This window comes from Silene latifolia, chromosome Y (genome assembly GCF_048544455.1).
Source record: "Silene latifolia isolate original U9 population chromosome Y, ASM4854445v1, whole genome shotgun sequence".
NCBI lineage: Eukaryota > Viridiplantae > Streptophyta > Magnoliopsida > Caryophyllales > Caryophyllaceae > Silene > Silene latifolia.
The window spans coordinates 417427794-417446395 of NC_133538.1; positions in this window are offsets into that span (position 1 = coordinate 417427794).

The following is an 18602-nucleotide window of genomic DNA, read 5'->3' on the forward strand; positions in this document are numbered from 1 at the left end:
CGAGTAGAAAAACTACTCGATCGAACACTATCTAAAATAAGCAATTCGATCAAGGACTTAAACTATTCGATCGAACCTATTCTACTCGATCGAGTGGTTTCCAGCGCATAATTCCTGCTTCGCGCACTGAACTTCAAACGGCTTCCATTTCTTCGTTACTTGGGCAAACAGGACGTTTCCAGTGGTGTTGGAAAGTTAAGAGGACAAGCTTTCATCTCCAATTAGAATCAGCTGAAAATCAGTTGTATAACTCTAGATATGGCTCTTTAAAGTAGGCAATAATAATTTGAAGTTCTTCCTTTGCTCGCCTAGGTATCTTACTTCTTTGCGCATCTCAAAATAGTAGTCTTAAAGCTCCGAATCAACTCATCTCCTAAATGAATGCATAGGGACATGTATTAACCTTGATTTAGCTTCTCTTTGGTTCATTCCTGCAAATAAGACAAGAGAAATCAAAGTAGACTATTCGGGGGACAATTGTAGCTAAACACTACTAAATATGCATAAAGATGCGTGCATATATGGTACAAAAAGTCTATATAAAATGTACGCATCAAACTTCCCCAAACCAAACCTTTTCTTGTCCCCAAGCAAACTATATGCAAAAGTAATGGAACGGAAAAGAAAACTCAGAGCTAGCTACAAATTGTCCACTTAAACCAATTTAATGCAGCAAACTAAGACTTATAGCAAAACAGTCAAATGCAAACGAGTTGTAAGATGTTTATAATAAAGCTGAACCGTCGACCTTGCAAGACCTTTAATGATGGACTCTCATGGGTCACTCTTCTCTCGTGAAGCAAAGGGTAAGCATATGAATGTAAGAGAGAAAGAACTATAGTCGCTCACCTAAACTACGACCCACATAAACATGCATGCAGCTAAAATGATAGACAATTCTAATCACCACACATACATTCCAACCAAACAAGGTCCGTCACAGCCGAAGGCTTACAAAAGTATGGTAAAGTGAGGTAATGGGTAAGAAAAGGCAAAACATTTTTGGGAATGTGGAGGTATACGTGGCCAAGCTAGTACCTGAACAGAACCAAATAGAACATATCCATCTCTAATCCATCAAAATTAAGCTCAATGCCTTCTAATTGGCATACAAACTCACCAAACCGAACCGAACATACTCCTAAATAGATATAAATAAAGCATAGGAGTGGAACTTTCAACGGTCAAACATCTTTTTTTTTCTTTTTCTTCTTCTTCTCGGTTTATTTTTTCTTTTTTTATTCTTTTTTTTTTTATTCTTCAATTCTTCTTTTTTTTTTCAACTCATCCTTCTTCTTCTTCTTTTTCACCAACTCCAAATAATGCAATACAAACCAAACTTGATACAATAGACAATATACTGCAAAAACATACACTAACTAGCTTGACAAGGCAGGCTAAATTTGGGATGTAGTTAAGGGTCAATGACAGGGTAGTCGTATACCTATCAAAAATAACCAACTGGCTCTAACTAATATAGCTAGGGAAGTCGGGTCAATCTCCACAGGGAGATGGGAAGATGTCATCTTTGCTTAAGTTCGTCACGGTAACCAAATTGGGGGGATGTATTTGATTGTTTTAAACTAAAAAGACTAAGAAAGAGAGGAAAAACAAGAGAATAAAGATTAAGCAAATATGGAGAAAATAGCTAAGACAGTCGGTTCACCATAATCATTCAGTCAAGCAATCTAAGTCTCGGGTCAATGCAAGTATGGTCTGAGGAGCAGTGAATATCTCCTTCCGGTCTCAATTCGCCCTAAAGCACAAATAGATTAGCTTCCGCCCTCACTACGGTGCCCTAATGTTCGCTACAAGTCTCGCCCATTCCAACCTTCTGGTCTAGGTCAAGGTTTACTATGATAAAATGACTAATTGCGTCGACTCAATTAGACAGAAACAGTTAAATGCAACGAATAACAACAGAGACCACACAAGCACAAAACCTAATATGGCAATTGCTATTCCTTCATAATCATGGATTCCTTAGTATTAGCAAGAGGGATTTAGCTACACATTACTATCGAATCAACAACAATAACATATAGATAATGAGAATCGAAAATAGTAATAAAAACTGACGAATCAAATAAAACAATAATGATAACAATGAGAGAAAGGTAGAAACAAAATGATAATTGCGATTAAGAAATAAAAAGGAGAAATAATACCAATTACAAATTTGAATCCGAGTAGAAAAGAGTAGAAGTAAGGTAAAGTGAAGTAGCAGTAGAGAAAGATAAAGTAGAAGTGAATGAATGAGAAAGAGTTACGCAATCTACTCTATTTAGTAGCATACGAAAATCTTCCCCTTAAACCTAATCCATAGCCTAATTACAAAAGGCCATACGAAATTAGGCCGAAAAACTTATTACAGGCCAAACCACTCGATCGAGTGGAAATAAACCACTCGATCAAGCAACTAAACGACAAACCCTTCGATCGAGTGGAAATAAACCACTCGATCGAGTAACTCCTTGTATTGCCTTCTCGATCGAGTACTATAACTACTCGATCATGTAATCTTCTTTATATAAAGCATTCGATCGACTTGAAAAGTAGTCGATCGAGCTATTTCAACACGATTAGGCACTAGACACCTTACGAAACCAGCTTACGCGTCTTCAAGTGACAGATTCCAAGGTCCGGTTCCTTGTTCTCCATAAATGCATGCAAATGGGACGAGTTTAGGCTTGATTTATCTTCTCTTTGGTCTATTCCTGCAATTTACACAAAACGAACCAAAGTAGACTATTCGGGGGTATTTGTAGCTAGATACCACGTAAAATAGTACAAAAATACGTGTAAAAATGAGGTAAAAACCTTATATAAAATACACCCATCAAATCTCCCCAAACAAAACCTTTGCTTGTCCCCAAGCAAACTATGAATTCAACTAAGAATAAACAGTGGAACGGGACCAACGCATCAACTACAAATCATCCACCAAAACCAGTTTAATGCAACAACTAACAAAGTGGCAAATGATAAGTGCAAATGAATTAAATCAATGTTTCAAACTTACTGAACCGTCGACCTTGCAAGAATCAAAAGTATCGGACTCTCACGGGCCGCTCATCACTCAAATTTAGGCACGAGGTGAGTATAAATGTGAAATATAGAAAGAAGTAAAGACACTCACCTAACTCAACCTATAAGAACATTTATGCAGTTAGGAATATGCAAGGCTAAGGTAGGGATTCAATGTAGCGTCAAATTTCAAACGTTCCGACTCAAATTAAACGTGAAATTTTTTGAAATTTATGTGATTTTGAATTTATGTGATTTTTGAATTAAAACGACGATGCATGCGAAAATAAATACACGTGCAAACGAAAATGCAAGAAAACATGCAGACACGGATATGGATGCATACCTCCCCAAACCAAACCGTACAATGCCCTCATTGTACCAAAAATAGGGAAAGAAATGCAAACTGAGGAGACTAGGATGACTGGAGTCGGAAAACTTACAAAATATCGTGAAGAGGGGACCTCCCCAAACCGACCATGAACATGGGAGGTCAAAGGAAGTCAAACAGTAGGTCGACAGACAAAAAGTAACGGCTGGAAGACGAAACTACTTGATTGAGTGACCTAGAACAGGTCGATCGAGTGATTTGGTGTCAGAAGGACTCGATCGAACGAAATAATCACTCGATCGAGTGATCGTGAAATTGCAGCTTGTCGATCGAGTAAATAAACTACTCGATCGAGTGAATATCATCTCAAATGTGCTCGATCGAGTAGAAAAACACTCGACCGAGTGATTGTACCTGCAAAAAACGTATAAGAAGCATAGGGAAAGTAGAGAAAACATAGTTTTGTGTCTAAAGTTCAACTTAAAGCTAAAGGCAAAGAAATAGTTCAACAGAAATACAACAAAACAGTCCGGGTTGCCTCCCGGAGAGCGCAGGTTTAAGAGGTCCCGCACGACCTTTCTGGCATCAATTAACTGGCGCGTCAAGCTTGTCGAAGTATAGGACTTCAACACGATTGTCTGCTTCATTTGCCTCGTGATAATGCTTCACATACTGCCCATTCACCTTGAACTGATTTCCCTCAAGGCTTTCTAGCTCAACGGATCCAGATTTAGTAACAGCTGTCACCGTATAAGGACCGCTCCACCTGGACTTCAGCTTGCCAGGAAATAATCGCAGTCGGGCATTAAACAGCAGCACCTTTTGTCCAACATGAAATTCCCGAGGTAAAATTCTTTTGTCATGCCATCTCTTCGTCTTTTCCTTATAAATGCGCGAGCTATCATAGGCATTAAGCCTAAATTCTTCCAACTCATCTAGCTGCAAATGACGATTCTGACCACACAACTTAGGATCAAAGTTGAGCTCATGAATTGCCCACCAAGCCTTACATTCCGACTCAACAAGTAAATGACATGATTTCCCATAAACTAACCTATAAGGTGATGCACTAATTGGTGTCTTAAAGGCAGTTCTGTAGGCCCATAATGTGTCTTCTAATTTAAGACTCCAATCCTTCCGTGATTTAGAAACTACCTTAGACAAGATCTCTTTCAGCTCACGATTAGAAACCTCAACCTGACCACTAGTTTGGGGATGATACCCCAAACCACGCCGGTGTTGAACACCAACCTTAGACAGAATGGAAGTTAGTTTCTTTTCTTTAAAGTGCATTCCCCCATCACTAATGACAACCCTAGGGACACCAAATCCGGGAAATATGATCTTTTTAAACATTTTTATCACGGTCTTGGCATCACAATGAGGTGAGGTAATTGCCTCAACCCACTTCGACACATAATCTACAGCTACTAAAATGTACCTGTTACCTTTACTAGACGGGAACGGTCCTTGGAAATCAATGCCCAGACATCGAAAACCTCAACCTCTAAGATACCATTTTGTGGCATCTCATGTCTCTTTGAAATGTTCCCTGATCGTTGGCAGGCATCACAAGCTGAAACAAAAGACTTAGCATCAGCAAACAAAGAAGGCCAGTAAAACCAGACTGAAGTACCTTAGCCACGGTGCGCGATGGACCGTGGTGACCACCATAGGAAGAGGAGTGACAGCCTTCCAGGACTACCTTGGTCTCCCACTGCGGAATACACCGTCTGTTGAGACCGTCTGCACATTCCTTAAATAAATAAGGATCGTTCCAAAAATACTGCTTAGCGTTATACAGAAAACGCTTCCTCTGCTGATGAGAAAGATCAGGCGGCACCTTGCTACTGATAACGTAGCTAGCAATATCTGCATACCAAGGCTCTTGGTTAACAATAGACGATAATATAGCAAATAAAGAATCATTAGGAATAGACTCATCAATAGGTAAAGAATCTTCCCCTTCTTGTCGCGACAGCCGCGACAGATGATCAGCTACAACGTTCTCAGCTCCTTTTTTATCTTTAATCTGCAAATCAAACTCTTGGAGAAGGAGTATCCATCTCAATAGCCGTGGTTTAGCCTCCTTCTTAGCAAGGAGATGCCTCAAAGCTGCATGGTCAATAAAAACAGTAACTTCTGACCCAATCAAATAAGAACGAAATTTCTCTAAGGCATAAACTACAGCAAGCAGCTCTTTTTCAGTGGTTGTGTACTTCACTTGAGCCTCATCCAGAGTTCGGCTCGCATAGTATATTGTATTTAAAGCTTTGTCTTTTCGTTGGCCTAGCACCGCTCCTAGTGCATAGTCACTGGCTTCACACATTATCTCAATCGGCAAGTCCCAGTCAGGAGGCTGTATGATCAGTGCAGAGACCAAAGCATGCTTTAACCTGTTAAAAGCAGAAAGACACTCATTAGTAAATACAAAAGGGGTATCCTTAAGTAGCAGCTGTGTAAGTGGTTTAGCAATTTTTGAGAAATCCTTGATAAACCAGCGATAAAAACCGGCTTGGCCAAGGAAACTCCTCACCCCCTTAACATTAACAGGAGGGCGTAATTGCTGAATCACTTCCACTTTTGCTTTATCAACTTCTATTCCCCTATCAGAAACTAAATGCCCTAAAACAACTCCCTCGTTGACCATGAAATGGCACTTCTCCCAATTAAGCACGAGATTAACCTCAATGCAGCGCTGCAACACTTTATCAAGGTTAGACAGACAGTTAGAAAAATCACTTCCATAAACACTGAAATCGTCCATGAAAACTTCCATAATAGACTCAATATACTCTGAAAATATCCCCATCATACACCTTTGGAAGGTGGCAGGGGCATTACATAAACCAAAAGGCATCCTGCGATAAGCAAACACGCCCTGAGGACAAGTAAATGTAGTCTTAGCTTGATCATCTGGGTGAATAGGGATCTGAAAGAACCCTGAATACCCGTCTAAATAGCAGAAAAACTTATGAGAAGCTAACTTTTCTACCATTTGATCAATAAAAGGAAGGGGAATGTGATCTTTCTTGGTGGCGGCATTCAGCTGTCTGTAATCTATACACATCCGCTAACCAGTCACTACTCAAGTGGGTATTAACTCATTTTTGTCATTCCTAACCACGGTAGTCCCTCCTTTCTTCGGGACCACCTGCACTGGACTCACCCATTTAAAATGACCAACCGAATACATAATACCTGCGTTGAGCAGCTTCATTACCTCAGCCATCACAACATCTTGCATCTTCTGGTTCAGTCGGCGCTGGCTCTGTCTGCAAGGTTTGTGATCTTCCTCCAGCTCTATCCTGTGCATACAAATATCGGGACTAATCCCCTTGATATCGTCCAAAGAATAACCCAAAGCTTTCCTGTTTTTCTTGAAAGACACTAACAAAGAAGTTAGCTGATCATTATCAAGCTTAGCACTAACAATGACTGGATATCGCTCAGTATCATCTAAGAAAACATATTTTAGATGAGAGGGAAGAGGTTTACGCTCCGGTACCTTTACCTCAATGGAGCAAAGGGTACTGATCATCTATTCCACTTGCTCTCCCTCAGCGTCGGTGAGTTCACGCTCATCTAAATCATCTATAAGCAAATCCAACACAGCATCATCATCATCTGGGTTATCTGCACACTCATCCAAAAGCATAAAATCTTCTAGTGGGTCCTTCATAAAAGAACCCGACCAGAACTCATAAATAGACTCGTCAATAATATCAACTGAATAACATGTATCCTCTATCATTGGCCGAGCTAAAGTGCTAGGCAGACTGAAAGTAATCGCGGCATCCCCTACTGCAAGAGTCAAATGCCCTTGTTTAACATCAATAATGGCCCTAACTTTATAAAGGAACGGTCTTCCTAATATAATTGGGGTCCGGGTGTCCTCAGCTATATCTAAAACAATGAATTCTACTGGTATAAAGAACTTGCCTATTTTCACAGGCACGTCCTCTAAGACACCCAAGGGTCTCCTAACAGATCTATCAGCCATCTGTAGGGTAATATTAGTCAACTTAAGATGACCCATATTCAATTTCTTGCAGACAGATAGGGGCATGACAACGACGGCTCCTAAATCACAAAGAGCCTTATCAATAACCACATTGCCTATAACACAGGTAATAGAAAAGCTACCCGGGTCTTTCATTTTAGGTGGAGCCTTATTTAAAAGTAAATTACTAGACTCTTCCATAAATGAAACCGTCTCAAATTCACTTAGCTCTCTCTTACGCGTCACAATATCTTTCATGAATTTGGCCTAAGTAGGTATCTGGGTAACAAGTTCGGTAAAAGGGACAGTTACCTGGAGGTTCTTCATAACATCCACAAACTTACCGTACTGTCGCTCGACCTTCGCGTCCTTCAGACGACTTGGAAAGGGTACTCTGGTAGCAATAAGTGGACCCGCGACTTTCTCTTTACCTTTATCAGTGCGTGACGTCTTCACAGCAGGGGAAGATGACATGGTAGCGGAATTAGATATCAAAATAGGGTCTCCGCTGGTTCTGGCACTCGATCGAGTACTTTCCTCACTCGATCGAGTGGTTTCATCTGAGCATTTACTCGATCGACCATCTTCTTCACTCGATCGAGTGACTTATTCCTCTTTTTCACCCGATCAAGCAAAAATATCACTCAATCGAGCATCTATGAATTGGGCACTACTCGATCGACCTAGATTATCACTCGATCGAGTGATTGGATGGATTATTTCACTCGATCGAGTAGAAATTTCACTCGATCGAGTGTCTGGACAGCACGTAGCAAGGATATCGTCCAGAAACTCATCCAAATCATCTTCCGGGGTGTTATCAGCAGACACAACCTCGTTTTCTGGTATTTTTGGCCTCTCATGAGCAGGGCCACTTTGGAGATTCGTTGCATTAACTGGGTTGCATGTCGGTGGATGGTTAGCTTGGTCTTTCGCGAGTGTCAATTGCGTGACTTGTTCCCTTAACTCCACGATAACAGTTTCATTCTTGCTACATTTCTCCCCAAACTGTTGTGCTAAGTTCAACAACAAGGATTTCAGTTCGGCAATTTCCTCATTTGTAGAAGGAGAGACCGGCTGCGGTGCTGGCGTAGAAGGAGTAGAAACATTTTTCATTTCTTCATATAATTAAGAAAAAGGAACTCCTTGCTTGTATTTCTGATAAGCAAGGACGCGCTCTATGCTCGCCAGATAATCAATAGGGTCATGCCCTTCCATGCCACATATACCGCATAACTCCACATGCTCAGTAATTGAACAAACCTCTGCACTTTCACCCATAGCCTCCGTAATCTTCACATTACCTAGACTTTTGCTAGGACTTCCCACTTCAGCTGCTACCAACTCGTTAACTTGCCCACTTCCTCGGGGATTCCCATATTCGGCGACATGAATGGCCATCTCCTCAATAAGACGCCACCCTTGATCATCTTCCACGTTTTTAGTGAATCTCCCCTTAGCTACACTACCAAGGATAGCTCTCTGGTTTCGATATAACCCGTTGTAGAACTGGGAACAAAGGAACCAACGCTTAAAACCGTGGTGAGGTACAGAACGGACGAGCTTCTTGAACCTAGTCCTAGCCCCATCCAAGTTTTCGGTAGGCAATTGCTCAAAAGTAGTAATATGAGCTCTTAAGGCATTGGTGCGCTGCGGTGGGAAATATCGCCTGTAAAAGGCCAAAGCAAGAGAACTCCAGTCGGTTACACCGGCTGCTTCCTTATCTAAATCCCTCAACCATTCTCGGGCATCATCAGCTAAAGAAAAGGGAAAAAGAACTCCCTTCACCTTGTCCTGTGTCACCCCAACAACAAGAGGAATGGTAGAGCATGTAATACTCCGTATTTATGAGTCTTTGGGTACTCTATCGAGTAGGCCTTACTCTGTTGAGTAAGGGTGAGTTGCGTTTTAAAATAGTTTCTTACCTGTTGGGTACTCGATCGAGTAACTAGGATACTCGATCGAGTAAGGGGGCACTCGATCGAGTACCTTAGCTACTCGATCGAGTAGCCGGTTTACGGGGAGTTTTCTCGGGTTTTGTTAATTATGCGATTAGGTATATAATCTTTTCCGTCATTGTTCTTAAACACTTTTCAAAACCTAATTTACTGTCAAGAGAGAAAGCAAAGTACGTTCTTCACTTTAATCGCATTGTTGGCAAATCCCGGAGTTTGGAAGGTCGGATTTCACCTTTCTGTATACCTTTGTGATCCTGGCGTCGAGGGTAAGATCTACATACCGTTTTTATAGTATTTCCTTAAAGTTGGTTAAACCCTAATTTTGGGAATTGGGGATTTGTGTTAGTTTTGTGATTGTTAGTAATTATGTGATTATATGTTAGGAGGAGGATTCGTAGAAGATGAATTTTGATATCACCGTGTGAGACCGTCGATTGTATTCTTTGTTCGGGTAGGATTTCCTACTCAGTATTAGTCCCATAATGGGATGATTGTTGATGTGTTGTGGTTGATTGAATAATATAGTAATTGTATTGTGACGGTTTGTTGATTGTGATTGTTTGTCTCTGGTTCTCGAGGCATGTCCTCGGCTGAGTGGGGTCACTTGCGGGAGTGGCTTCACGCCCTAGTTTCGCCCTTCGTGGAACCCGCCACGGAAGGGGATGTGCACATTAATGGACAGGGTTATCGCTCATTATGAGGAGCGGGGATTTGGTGGGTACGGCTGCGGTCCCCCACTGGCAGGGCTGGTCCAATGGACAGTCGGTGATTGAGATTGTTGGGATTGGTGTGGTTGTGTGTGTGTGTGTGTGTGACGCTTAAGCTGTCTGTTTAACTTATTGTTGATCTATTAAATTGTGTGATTAGTACTGACCTCGTTTAAATGTTTTAAAAACTGTGGTGATCCATTCGGAGGTGGTGAGCAGTTATTGAGCAGGTATGATATGACGCGTATGGGATAGCTGGGATGAGTCATCACGGGGCAGTTAGAAGTCTTCCGCTGTGTCAGACGATGTTTTATAGCTTTGATAGTTTTAGCAGTAGACCGTCTGAGAATCTTGTATTTCTTTTTATCAGTTTGGAATTGCTATGTAATCACTTTAAACATTATTTACTTTTAAGTATGTTTCGTTATTGTCTTATGATTATCATTGCCTCGGGTAACCGAGATGGTGGCATCCTTATACCTGAGTGGTCCTGGTAAGGCACTTGGAGTGTGGGGGTGTTACAGAGCAATACTCCGTAAATAGCTCTATATGCCTGCACGGATCTTCTTCAAGTATCCCCCTGAAGAGATTTCTCTCGACCAGCTGTATATAGGATGGGTGGATTCCAAAAGTTCCTGACTTAGTAGTGGGTAGTAAGAAACCTTTTGGAAGGGAATCCACATTAGGCTCTGAATGGCTGGCTATATTTGGCATCCTGGCAAATAGAGTTTACAAAGCAAAGCAGGTGTGACGAAGTTCTCTTATAGAACAGATAACCTGCAAAACTAATCAAAAACTTTGCAAAAATGAGATCAGTCTCAAGGAATAAATTCCTTGAGACAAGAGATAAACTTAAATAAAGCAACAAAATTGCGCCACCTCCCCGGCAATGGCACCAAAATTTGACAGGGCAGTCGTATACCTATCAAAAATAACCAACTGGCTCTAACTAATATAGCTAGGGAAGTCGGGTCGATCTCCACAGGGAGATGGGAAGATGTCAGCTTTGCTTAAGTTCGTCACGGTAACCAAATTGGGGGGTTGTATGTGATTGTTTTAAACTAAAAAGACTAAGAAAGAGAGGAAAAGCAAAAGAATAAAGATTAAACAAATATGGAGAAAACAGCTAAGACAGTCGGTTCAACATGATCATTCAGTCAAGAAATCTAAGTCTCAGGTCAATGCATGTATGGTCTGAGGAGCAGTGAATATCTCCTTCCGGTCTCAATTCGCCCTAAAGCACAAATAGCTTAGTTTCCGCCCTCACTATGGTGCCCTAATGTTCACTACAAGTCTCGCCCTTTCCAACCTTCCGGTCTAGGTCAAGGTTTACTATGATAAAATGACTAATTGCGTCGACTCAATTAGACAGAAACAGTTAAATGCAACGATTAACAACAGAGACCACACAAGCACAAAACCTAATATGGCAATTGCTATTGCTTCATAATCATGGATTCCCTAGTCTTAGCAAGAGGGAATTAGCTACACATTACTATCGAATCAACAACAATAACATATAGATAACGAGAATCGAACATAGTAATAAAAACAGACGGATCAAATAAAACAATAATGAAAACAATGACAGAAAGGTAGAAACAAAATGATAATTGCGATTAAGAAATAAAAAGGAGAAATAATACCAATTACAAATTTGAATCCGAGTAGAAAAGAGTAGAAGTAAGGTAAAGTGAAGTAGCAGTAGAGAAAGATAAAGTAGAAGTGAATGAATGAGGAAGAGTTACGCAGTCTACTCTATTTAGTAGCATACGAAAATCTCCCCCTTAAACCTAATCCATAGCCTAATTACAAAAGCCCATACGAAATTAGGCGGAAAAACTCTATTACAGGCCAAACCACTCGTTCGAGTGGAAATAAACCACTCAATCGAGCAACTAAGCGACAAACCCTTCGATCGAGTAGAAATAAACCACTCGATCGAGTAATCCTTGTATTGCCTTCTCGATCGAGTGCTATAACTACTCGATCGTGTAATCTTCTTTATATAAAGCATTCGATCGATTGGAAAAGTAGTCGATCGAGCTACTTCAGCACGATTAGGCACTAGCCACCTTCCGAATCCAGCTTACGCGTCTTCAAGTGACAGATTCCAAGCTACGGTTCCTTGTTCTCCATAAATGCATGAAAATGGGACGAGTTTAGCCTTAATTTATCTTCTCTTTGGTCTATTCCTGCAATTTACACAAAACGAACCAAAGTAGACTATTCGGGGGTATTTGTAGCTAGATGCCATGTAAAATAGTACAGAAATACGTGTAAAAATGAGGTAAAAACCTTATATAAAATACACGCATCAGTCAACAGGCAAATTTGGCTAATGTGGAGTTAAATGGGTAAAAATTAAAGAAAAGGGGAAATGTAAGCGCCTCCCTGCATGTGACACCAACCACTAACCCGAATGTATGCAGGCAAAAAGTAATTGAATTTCATATACGTGTAAATTAATGATACATGTTATGCAAGGAGTATACTACTCACAATCCTACATGAAACCGGTCATAAATGACACTAGTTTATACGACTCTAATCCTTAGAATTTATAAGTAGTTTGCCAAAATCTCAGGTCAAGTCTATATGTTCAGCTGTATTTTAACATTAACTCGTAGATATGCAATAAGACAATGCTAAAAGATATTAATTTATGCAAGGCTTAAGGAGAAAGACAAATAATAGTGCAATTCATCATTGAAATCATCCGTTCTGACTCAACCTATATGCTAAAAGTAAACATGAAATTTTTTGAATTTTATGAATTTTTAATTTTTATGGGATTTTTGAATTTTTATAGAAATAAACAACAATGCATACAGAATTTAAACGTGATAAGTAAATGTTATAAAAACAACATGCAGACACAGATATGGATGTATAACCTCCCCAAACCAAACCGTACAATGCCCTCATTGTACTCAAAATTAAGGAAAGGAAATGCAAACTAAAAAGGAAAGAGATTGGAGATGTGGAAAACTCACAAGACAACGTAAAGGAGGGACCTTCCCAAACCGACGATGAACATGGGAGGTCGCTAACAGCTCCGTAGCAGAGTCACAGGAAGTAAACCAGCCAAATTCACGCGATGGTACTCGATCGAGAAGATTTAGTACTCGATCGAGTACATTAGATTGCATAAGCTGTCAATCGAGGAAGTAGGGCTCTCAATCGAAAGATCCTCTTTGGCAGGCACTCGATCGAGAAGAAGCTTTGCTTGATCGAGTGAAATCATCAACAAAAGGGTTCGATCGAGTATCTAAAGTACTCGATCAAGCCATCCATAATAGATTCCTGCAAGATGCAATAAACAGTCCGTGAAACTAAAAAAACAAGCTTAACTAGCTTAACTGTTCCAGTTTATGGTTTAAAAAACCAATTATTACACACAAAGCTAAAATGTTTGAAAAGACAAATAAAAATAAAACTTCGGGTTGCCTCCTGGACAACGCTAGTTTCAGACAGGTCCCAGCTCGATCTTCTTTTCTTTCAGTCATCAAATCCAATTGAGCCCAGTCAAAACAGCTCAAGACACGCAGAAATCAATCAAATAACTGCGCATGTGCTACACAAAAATGTAGGTATCACCATAATATAAAAATAAAATAGGAAATTAAAACATGCAACCATTTGAGCCTAACGAATTTCCTATGACAGCTCCCAAATTTATCCACAAAGTAATCCTGCCCTCCATCTACGGGCGGAATATAAAAGCTCAAATTATCCGTAAGTGGAAAATAAGAGAGCTTGGGAGTATTTAAAGGTAATCTATGGTACCGTCTCAGTTTAACGAATTTCTGGTGACAAGTATGGTGAAAAATCGTTAACTTATTCGTCTCACCGTGAGGGGGTAGAGCATCAAAATAGAAAACATAAGTCAAATGAGGTATTTTACTATCAAACATGATAAAATTATCATTAACTACCTCAGGTCGGTCGCCCCTAACGTCGGAATCATTGACAAAAGAGTATTTTACCTCTTCCGTGCTAGGAACAATCGCTGACTCAGCTACCTTCTCGTTACCCTCCTTGGTGGGTTCTGTCCCATATATCGCAGCCTCTAGCGCGTCCAGCTCGGCTTTGAAATGGGGAGATTCACCATAACCATTGTCTTCAGCAAATTCGTCATCCAAAACAGACCCAAGTGACAAATCATTGCTCTCCATTGCCAAAGTAGTCGATCGAATAAAGACAGAACTCGATCGAGAGCTTTCCTCTCGATTTTTACTCGATCGAACACAAGAACATGCTCGATCGAGATCTTCCTTAGAGTTTCTATTCGATCGAGTGAAATTTTCTGTTCGATAGAACACTTCCTCAGATATTCCACTCGATCGAACACTATTACTAGCTCGATCGAGTAATTGTTCTAGTGCAGCGCAGAAATCTCCGTAGCTTGCTTCATTTTCAGATAGATAATCGCATTCTGAGTCATACAAATCATCAGCGTCGATAGGCAACTCGGGTCCTTCAAGGGTAAGACCACTCTCTGCGTGCCTAAAGGTCGTCTCAGCGGCTAACTGAGCTATTTGAGACTCAAGCTTATCGATTTGAGCGTACGTATATCTATCATACTCTTGCATTTTAAATGCAAGTGTCTTGATCAAGGATTTCAGTTCCGCAATCTCTTCTTTCTGTCTATCAGGAGAAGGAGCTTGTTGTTGCGGTGGCCAAATGAATGGAGGCTTTTGATAGCTCCGTTGATAAAACGGATGTGGCGGCACAATTGAAAAAGGTTGACTGGCCTGTCTACGCTGCTTAAACGCGCAAACTTCATCGTTCCCTGTCAAATAAACAGTGGTATTGTACACAGCAGCACCACATCTCTTACAATAAACCACTTGTTGCGCCATAGGATGGAACATAGGTGGAGGTCAAAGGTACTCAAGCCTTCCCTTTGACGATCTTTTACCATGAACTGTCTAGGTAGGACCTGTAGGGCCTATCAAAACAACACTCAAGGAAAAAGATAAGAACTACCTCAAGGAATAAATCCCTTGAGGCTAAAGACAGACAAAAAGAAACAAGTAAATAAAATAGTTGCCTCCCCGGCAACGGCGCCAAAATTTGATACTTGTCGTTTAAGTACCAAAAATAAATACCTAAGTACTACTAACAGAAGTCAGCGGTAAGTAGGGTCGATCTCCACATGGAGGCGGTCACTATCTACTTGTCAATTCAATCTTTCTACGGTCACAATTGGGGGTTTAAGTTGTTTGAACTAAAACTAAAGGAGATTAAAGTGAGAAAAGAAAAAGAGAGATTAACAGTAAAGGAAGAGAACTAGGATTGTCGGGTCATCAATGAATGTCAGATAATTGCATCTAAGGTCACAGATCGACCAATTGTATCGGTCTAAGGGGCAATGAATATCTCCTTCCGGTCTCAATTCGCCCTAAAATACTATTAGCTTAGCTTCCGCCCTCACTAAAGCATCCTATTGTTCACTGCGGGTCTCACCCCTTCCAACATTCCGGTCTAGGTTAAGGCTTACCAAGATTAATTAAGCTAAATGCATCGATTCAAGTAGCTAGTTACAGTTAATTGCAGTGATTAACAACATAGACATAATAACAACGAAACATCTGTAAACTAATTAGCAACTAACAACAATTCATTGACTCCCCTAAATCCTAGCATGAGATTTAGCTAGACATAAATAAGAAAAGAGCAAGAATAAGGGATAGATGAATAATAAACATCACAAATTAATGAGAGAATAAAAGAAAGAGAAAGAGTAAAAGGGAGAATTACAGATTAAGAGATCCGGAAAAGAGAGCAGAACAATCGTTTCACAATAAGGAAAAGAAAAGTAATGTATGAAGTGGTGTGTTAACCTCATTTCGTCTTTCCTATTATAGGAAAGACAATTATTAACCTAATACGATATTAAAACCTTGCGGAAGATAGAAAAGCACTCGATCGAGTGGTTTAAAACTCCTCTATCGAGTAAATTATAGCAAAACCTCTCGATCGAGTAGAAAAACTACTCGATCGAACACTATCTAAAATAAGCAATTCGATCAAGGACTTAAACTATTCGATCGAACACTATTCTACTCGATCAAGTGGTTTCCAGCGCATAATTCCTGCTTCGCGCACTGAACTTCAAATGGCTTCCATTTCTTCGTTACTTGGGCAAACAAGACGTTTCCAAGGGCGTTGGAAAGTTAAGAGGACAAGCTTTCATCTCCAATTAGAATCAGCTGAAAATCAGTTGTATAACTCTAGATATGGCTCTTTAAAGTAGGCAATAGTTGTAATACTCCGTATTTATAAGTCTTGGGGTACTCTATCGAGTAGCCCTTACTCTGTCGAGTAAGGGTAGGTTGCGAGATAAAATAGTTTCTGACCTGTTGGGTACTCGATCGAGTAGCTGGGGTACTCGATCGAGTAAGGGGGTACTCGATCGAGTACCTTGGGTACTCGATCGAGTGTCCTTTTTTTTGGGAGTTTTCTCGGGTTTTGTTAATTATGCGATTAAGGTATTTAAACATAGTCGTCATTGTTTTAAATCACTTTTACAAAACCTAAAACCCTGTTTAAGAGAGAAAGCAACCAGTTCATCTTCCTAATCGCATCCTTAGCAATTCCGGAGTTCGACGGTCAGTTCTTGTCGTTATTCGTATCGTTGAGTTCCCTGCGTCGAGGGTAAGCTTTTAATATAATTTTATAATGTTTTGTTAAGTTTGGTTAAACCCTAATTTAGAGATTGGGGGTTTTGGTGTGTAGTTTGTGATGTGTAGCCTCTATGTGTTATATGATAGGAGGAGGGTTCGTAGAAGAGACTTTTTGATACAATTTGATACCGTCTCGATCATTTGTGCTTTCCAGGTAGGATTTCCTACTCAGTATTAGTCCCATAATGGGATGATTGTTGATGTGTTGAGATTGATTGTTTGATATAGTAATTGTATTGTGACGGTTGTGATTGTGATTGTGATTGGTTTTCTATGGTTCTCGAGATGCGTTCTCGGCTGAGTGGAGTCACTTGCGGGAGTGGCTTCACGCCCTAGTTTCGCCCTTCGTGGAACCCGCCACGGAAGGGGATGTGCACATTAATGGACAGGGTTATCGCTCGGTATGATGAGCGGGGCTTAGGTGGGAACGGCTGCGGTCCTCCACTGGCAGGGCTGGTCCAGTGGACAGTCAATGATTGAGATGATTGGAATTGGGTGGTTGTGTGTGTGTGACATTAAGTCATCTGTTTATCTTATTGTTGATATATGTATTGAATTGTGTGATTAGTATCGACCCCGTTTAAATGTTTTAAAAACGTGGTGATCCATTCGGGGTGGTGAGCGATTATTGAGCGGTGTGATATGACGCATATGGGATAGGCCGGGATGAGTCATCACGTGGCGGTTAGAAGTCTTCCGTGTGTCGACGAAGTCTAGTAGCTTTGATAGTTTTAGTCAGAGACCGTATGAGAACCTTGTAATTCCTTTTATTAGTTTTGGTTTGAACATGTAATCACTTAATCTATAATTACTTTAAAAGTACGTTTCTTTATTGTCTTATGATATTCAGTACCTCGGGCAACCGAGATGGTAGTATCCTTATACCTGAGTGGTCCTGGTAAGGCACTTGGAGTATGGGGGTGTTGCAAATGGTATCAGAGCGACGATTTTGGAACCTGTAACAAATGAACATAATGAACATAGGGAGTCTAATAAAATGAACCTGGTGTATGTGTAATGGGAGCCCCGGCTGATGCTAGGTTTTGGGTGAGTAGGCGCCCTCACTTCAAAATCTTGGCCCCATGATACTTAAGCCAGTCACATGGTATGGGAACGTGGAGTCCGTGTGTATATGTGCGACGTGTATGTTAATTGTGATGTATATGGTTTGTTGAAAGCATGTTGCATGATAGTTGGTTGACATGTTGGTTGGAATCGTTGGAAAAGTATATGAGAATGATGAATGATATGGTAGAAAAAGAAAGTAGTTCGTATATGATGATGTGTGATGAAGTGGATTTGTAATGTTGTTGTATTAGCAACATGGAAATAGGATTTGTAGTGTATGGGTGTGGTTTGTGTTATGAAAAGTTATGAAAATTTAAACCATGCGGGTAATACATGATTGAAATTTGAATGTTATATGAGCATGATAGATGGTAATGTTTGACTTTTGGTAAGTAGTAACATGAAGAATAGAGGTTCAATGATATGTGTTTTATATAACGAATTGGATGAAAAGCATGATGGTTGTTTATAACATGGCACTTGATAACACGAAGTAGATTATTTTGTTAATTGTATGAGGAGTCGCGCAGATTTGAATGCGTAGTTGTAATCATAATGTTGAAATAATAATGAATGCATAGTACGTTAGGGTATGTGAGATAACATTCGGGTAGTATTAACGAGTCTGCATGACTCGATCGAGTGGGTTTGATTCGATCGAGTGGGTACTTGTCGTTATTTTGACCAGAATCGTGTTTTTGGGCACTCGATCGAGTACCTCGGGCACTCGATCGAGTATGGGGTCACTCGATCGAGTAGCCGGGCTACTCGGTCGAGTAAGTCAGAGATCAGAAGGTCTGTTTGGGTTCTGGAGTC